The 6,495-nt window shown below is 37.9% G+C and overlaps 1 long non-coding RNA gene across 9 annotated transcripts; it reads right to left on the bottom strand.

The window, feature by feature from the left end:
• Positions 1-235: 235 nt before the first annotated feature.
• Positions 236-4,290, bottom strand: LOC110899284. Of its 9 annotated transcripts, none has more exons than XR_004875871.1 (11): positions 4,177-4,290; positions 3,681-3,724; positions 3,508-3,576; positions 3,323-3,424; positions 2,598-2,901; positions 2,382-2,476; positions 2,195-2,298; positions 1,978-2,084; positions 1,571-1,764; positions 1,403-1,484; positions 238-757 (listed from the first exon to the last, which is right to left on the bottom strand). It is a non-coding gene; the product is annotated as an uncharacterized LOC110899284 (long non-coding RNA). The 9 variants fall into 9 exon arrangements; XR_004875872.1 differs by lacking the exon at positions 2,382-2,476 and having other exon boundaries at positions 2,598-2,696; positions 2,803-2,901; XR_002570091.2 differs by having other exon boundaries at positions 237-757; positions 2,382-2,901.
• Between the last annotated feature and the right edge of the window lie 2,205 nt (positions 4,291-6,495).

Here is a 6,495-nt window from a genome sequence, read left to right as displayed (position 1 = left end):
AACCCACTATTTTCTGGAAAACTATAACCTAAAAGAACAAGTTGGGTGTCCTATTTCTTCTTAGGCTATTAGCATATGGTAATACAGTACAGTAAAAACTCCCTATACAACATATAGAAGACCAAAAAAATATGAAAAATCATTCCTACTGACATGTTCTAATCTACATTTAGGATAAAGGGATATACCCATGCATTTCTTAATTCCCTTAAAAACATTCTTTGGCTATGGCAATAAACAGTAAGCAATAAGGAAGCCCGGTTTAAAAGTTGCATCTATGCGCTTACAAAATACAAAGATATTGTTCCGTTTAAAGCACAGAAACACATCAAATCCATCTATCAAATTCCAAAACTCCTCCACAAAATCAAACAAATTCACAACAAAATTTAAAACGTTTACACAGATACACATCAAATCCATCAACTACGGCGCTCATGAAGTGATGATGATACCTTCACCGGAAAAGATGCTGTCGCTGATGAAGATGCCGGCAGAGGGTGTGGAGTGTGTGGCGGAGGAGACGACTGAGACGGTGGCGGGTTTGTGACGGAGGAGACGTCGGTTCAGTACTCAAGCGAACCCACTGATGCGACCCCATTGCTCAAGTTCATAGACTTGCTGGCTCGGAGTATAGCAGCTGTCTGAGGGTTTCTGTATCTGAACCGGGTCAAGAACCTTGACCCCTTGTTTCCCCAGTTGCTGCACCTCTTGTGGCGACACTATTTTAATGCACCATACCCTGCTCACAAACTCCCTGTTCATATAAAAAAAAGAAACACCACATGATAACGGGACGTAGGTGTTAGTAAAATCTTATAGGCGAACCAAAACCAAATTGATACTTTTTAGAGTAAAAGGCCATTTTTGTCCCCAGAGGTTTGGCTAGTTTTGCGACTTTCGTCCAAAGGTTTGTTTTTCCGCATCTGGATCCAAAAGGTTTGAAATCTTGAAATTTTCATCCGGCTTGTTAACTTCATCCATTTTTCTCTGTTAAGTCAGGGGTATTTCCGTCTTTTTTGTCACCAAGGGCAATTCAGTCATTTTCACATAATGTACATGTATTCAAAAGACCGAATTGCCCTTCAAGTTAACAAAAAAGACAAAAATACCACTGACTTGACAGAGAATAATGGATGGAGTTAGCAAGCTGGGTGAAAATGGCAAGATTTCAAACCTTTTGGATCTAGATGCGGAGAAAAAACCTTTGGACGAAAGTCGCAAAACTGACAAAACCTCAGGGACGAAAATGGCATTTTACTATTTTTTATGTGGCCCGTTTTTACCTGATCGCAATGGATTTTAGCCCTGAAGATGTAATTAGAGGGCATCCTCTGCTTTCAAGTGTATTTAGTTCACAACAGTTTGATAAAGAGATCAATGAGCTGTCAGTGATGCTTACACTGTAAGAACTATTGATCATTTCAAGGTCGGTGCACCTACGAGCAACCGCAGAAATGCCTTTATCCGTAAGTCCAATTGACCTAAGCAACAAAAACATATTCACCATTTATTCATGTTCAAATGCACTATAATTACAACCCTCAAAAGTAAATTTTCAATTTCAAACCTGTATAAATCGAGCTCTATAAGTTTCTTGCATCCATTCCCGATAAAAAATAAGCCCCTCATCGGTCATATTTAGACATATCCCAAGCTTCAATACAGATAGTTCAGAACATCTTGAAAGACCATCGCCTGTCACCCCCATGCACTTACTTAAGCTTAGCACTTTGAGCGACACACACCAGTAGCTCCACCCACCTGCTGAACAATTTTTGGCAGTAAAAAACTGACAAACATAATCAATGAATATACCAACATAACTATTTTTTCCCAACATTCAATTTGACATAAAACTAAATTTGATTTTAACATTTACTATGGTTGCTTCAGTCAAAAGTGACACCAAACAGAATCTAAGCACCAATACAGAAGGCCATAAATTGCCATGTGAGAACTGAAATAAAAACGTACCTTGGCCAGTTCAGTTAAGAAAAGTCATTACAATCATGGTAGCTCTGAATTTTCCTCTTCCTCTTGCCGATTTACCACGTCCCCCAGCCACATGAACTTCGTGATCCCTTTGTATCAGCAAAAAAAGTCAATACGTAAAAGTTAAATTACAATAGTCGAAACACCTTCCTGAAATTTCAGTGAGTAAAATGTAGAATCAAACATGTTTAATCTTAACCTTTGCTCATCATCCCAGTCAGTGAACCCTTAATTACTCAGCTTTGTTTACCAATTCATCGTCTTTTTGTCCAAGACCCGTCATCATATGCTTGGTCTGCTTCCCTTACAAAATTGCACCAGACCAGAAAAACAGTTCAGAATGGTTCTCTTCTTTTTGCAGTATGATTCGCCAATATGAGTGGTACCTTTTTTAGGTGAACGGTGAGGGTATGGGTGTACTTTCGAATCTATGAAAAATAAAGTCTTTTTTCAAAAACACATGCTACTAATATATAGTTACCTGTTCCATTTTTTTTAACAACCAAACTGAGATTCGATGACTAAAACATAGAACATAGCTGGTAGCAAAGACTGAACAACAAGCCCACCACTAAAAACACAAAATAACGCCAAGCCCTTACCCCTCAAAAACACTACAAGAAAAGAATTCCAACTGCCAAAAGAAATATTCCTCAGTTTTGACCTCTTAGAAGCCCACCAGAACATAGTCTCTTTAACACCTGCCACCATTTTGAACGAAGAAGTATTCGAAGTATTAAACACCTTTTCATTGCGATGTAGTCAAAGTCTCCACAAGGTCATGAGGAAAATAGAGTGAACCACCACCTTTTTCGCATCTGAGCCACCTGTACCCCTACCATAGTTCAAAGCCTGCTGGATAGAAGCGAAGTGGGAAGGAATCAGAGCTGTGATCCATGAGCAGACCTGACACCAAACCATCCGAGTAAACATACACGCCGACATCACATAATCAGCCGTTTCCACTATACCACACAACTTACACGTGTTATTAGTGTTTGACGCAAACATAAGATGGGTTTATAATGGTTTTTCAATGTTATAAAAATAATTGGTGTCAAATATGAAGATATGATTGAAAACTATATTATTTCAATAACTATCCGATCTCTTTTAAAATACGGTTTAGGACCTTATGCATCGAAAAATGAAAATACATTTTGGGCGACTCTTGAGCCATTTGACTGACTTCCGGTTTAGATACACTTTTTTTTATTTTACCCAATCGACCCGTTAGAGATAAAACATAACCGGAATCTACCCTTTTAAAAACGAACTGGTTAAAATTTCCATTTCAATAAATGGAAACAAAAAAGGAGTTCCATACCAAGGACCACCAAAGCCGATCTCATAAAATAGATCATTCCTTCCACATGCAACCCCCACAGAGACCCAATGCACAGGAGCCGCCCATCCTGATTGATCTTACCTGATTACATAAGAAACATCAGACTTGACGTCAGTTGTCACTGATTTAAAATCTCAAAGGAAGGCAAATTGTTCTGGTTTTACCTTGTAAAGTAGGCTATTGATTCTATTTGTAGTGGCATCCAGAGTGGCCTTATCATGCTTTGTTCCAGCCTGCACTTTAACATTAATCAATGTATATTTATTATTATAGCAATAGTCATAACATATCATACATGGTTCAACCAAATGAATGCAATAAGCAAGTTAAAAGTTACCTCTGTGCTAAGGAGACACTTCACCAGTTCAGAGCGAGAAGAAACTACAATTGTGGTAAAAAAATTAAGCAACCACCAGAAGCCCTTAGCATGAACATATTATCATCCTAATGCATGCCGATTAAGAAGTATACTTTACCTTTGATAGAATTTCCGTTAAGGAAAGCACCATTTCCACCAGTGGTAGTGAAAAGCTCCTTAACGGAAATCCCATCAAAGGTAAGTATACTCATAGCTATAAGCAATGAGTCATACATCATTAATTCATTATATGAGTTTCTGTAATCATATTCAATCCATTAATTTCGACCCGTATGAGCATCCATTAATTTCAACACAGATCTGAAAGTATTACACAGATCTAACACAGATACATCCCAAATCAGTAGAAAACCTGTTTAAAAAAACTTGTAACACATAAAATTTAACCGCGTATCAACATAAACTACAGAAAAACCCAAAAAAAAAAGATAGATCAGGTTAAAAAGAACGGTACCAATCTGGCCACCAAACGGTAGATCTGTGTCATCGTCATCATCTTTCACCCACAACCACCATCGTTGATGAACCCATCGCCGAGAAGAGAGAGAGAAGAGAGAGAGAAGAGAGAGAGAAGATCTGATGTTGTTTTGTGAGATGTGTGAGCATTGAGAGAGAAAGCATATGGTGATCCGTGTGAAGTCAAATGGACGGTCCCGATCTTGATCCGTGTGAGAAAGTTAAAAAATTGGACGGCAGATGTATAACCTTGTAAAGGGTAAATGGTTTTGTGTTTTCTTGTGCCTTAACAGTTGTACATTGTGCATTAAGTGTTTTTTCAACACCTTGTTCAATTACCATCTTGTCCTTCACATATGTTTATTAAAGTAGTATAGATATATATATATATATGCTAATTACAATGAAGAAACCCATCTTAGTTCAAGAAACCCAAAAAACTCATCTATGTGGACAAGGAGCATCCACGTAATTTCTGTGACGTATGAGTAAAAGGGCAATTCAGGTATTTCACATCATCTTTTTGAGCTGACACATGTTGTAGGCTGAATTCATAGGCTATAGTGGGAGGTTGACTTGATATGATACATTTTTTTTTGAACAACAACCATCTATATATAGATATAGAAGCCAGCAAGGGGCTGGAAAAAAATACACCAGTTCAAAGAACAAAAACAATTACAACATAGCAGAAATGTCAAAAGTGACCCACTCTTTCCAGCCCGCTGAGATACCCTTTGCTCTATTCTTCATCCACAAGAATGATTCTTCTTTTGTCAACTCCACAATAGTTTGGACAGGGACCATGTTGTCGTTGAATTCCTTTTCGTTTTGTGCTAACCATAGTCTCCACATACACGCCATAGCCACCATTTGCACTGTTTGCTTCCACTTTTTTGATCCAACTTGCACCGAGATGTGATCAAATAGTTGCGAAACCGAAACCCACTCGCAATCCACAGAGATTTTTAGCCACCTCAGAATGTTCCACCAAACTGCTTATTCTGCACCTGCTACAAAGATTGTTTGTTCTGCACCTGCTACAAAGATTGTTTGTGATATTAATCCCTCTTTTCACCAAGCTTAGTTTATCCGCAATTCTCCCATGCTCGGCCCGCCAAACTAAGTAGTTAACCTTGAGAGGAGCCCAAGCATTCCATTTGAAGGATCCACAGTCGCTAGGAACCGTCCCCTTCAGCTCTAACTCTTGGCGAATACTTTTAGTGGAGAACCTCTCCCCTCGATCATTATCCCAACGCCACATATCCTTTCCGCCTTTGAAACGAACTTGCTGAAGAAAGCACATTAAATTGCCAATTTCCCTCCATTCCACCTCAGACCTTGGGTTTGTTATCCAACCCCATTTCCACTGGTAGGTGGACCCGACCATCTCGAAATAGGAGTCTAAATACCCTCCTTTATCAATGGCCAACTTGAAAATATTAGGGAACAAATATTTCAACGGCCCTCGACCCAACCAATTATCGTGCCAAAAAAAGTGTTTCTTCCATCTCCCACTTCAACCAGAAGCTTATCTTTGACCCTTAGACCTGTCTTCCCTAGCTTGCCGTCCAATTCCGCTATATTTTTCCACCAACCCGTTGTAGACCGCTTCACGGGAATGATATCCTTACCTCTGTGCGGACCATGAATTGCTAATATAACCCGTGCCCAAAGTTGATGCGGGTTGTCGCGAATCCTCCACCACCATTTCATATAATTTATTGTTTGTTTTCACCTACCCAATCCATATATTTTTGCATTTCATTAATAGTGATATGCATGATTTTAAATAATGGAAATAAACGTATAATAGTGTATGATGTGATCTTTCGATGCAGCTAAAGAGATTTTCTAAGGTGTAAAATATTAATTAAAAGATACATGGCTTTATTTTTGGTATATTTAAGACTTTTTTTCTTATATTGTGCTAGTTGATTTTTTCAAATCAATCATTATAACTTTTTTCTCATGTTACATATATCATCCCCACCACAAATGTTACAGTACAATATAACATAGCCTAACAAAGCATGTTGTCATACTTCTTCCCTAAAAGTAAAATTCATTTGTTGATGTAATCAGCAACACTTTTACTATTTTTGGTACATTTCTTATAGTGACATAATATGAACCAATGAAAAAACGCAAATTAAGGGTGCTATATTTTGAGCGTTGTGGTTTGATGTTTTTTGTGTATATTTTAATTTTTTACATGGGAACTTAGATATACCCTATTCTTCCTACCTGTTTTTTACATGACCAACAACATCTTTTCTATTTTTTTTTTCTTAAATTAGATTTTTCATTCAATATG

Source organism: Helianthus annuus, chromosome 13, assembly GCF_002127325.2.
Source record: "Helianthus annuus cultivar XRQ/B chromosome 13, HanXRQr2.0-SUNRISE, whole genome shotgun sequence".
NCBI classification, from domain to species: domain Eukaryota; kingdom Viridiplantae; phylum Streptophyta; class Magnoliopsida; order Asterales; family Asteraceae; genus Helianthus; species Helianthus annuus.
This window is presented reverse-complemented; position numbering and strand designations above follow the sequence as displayed.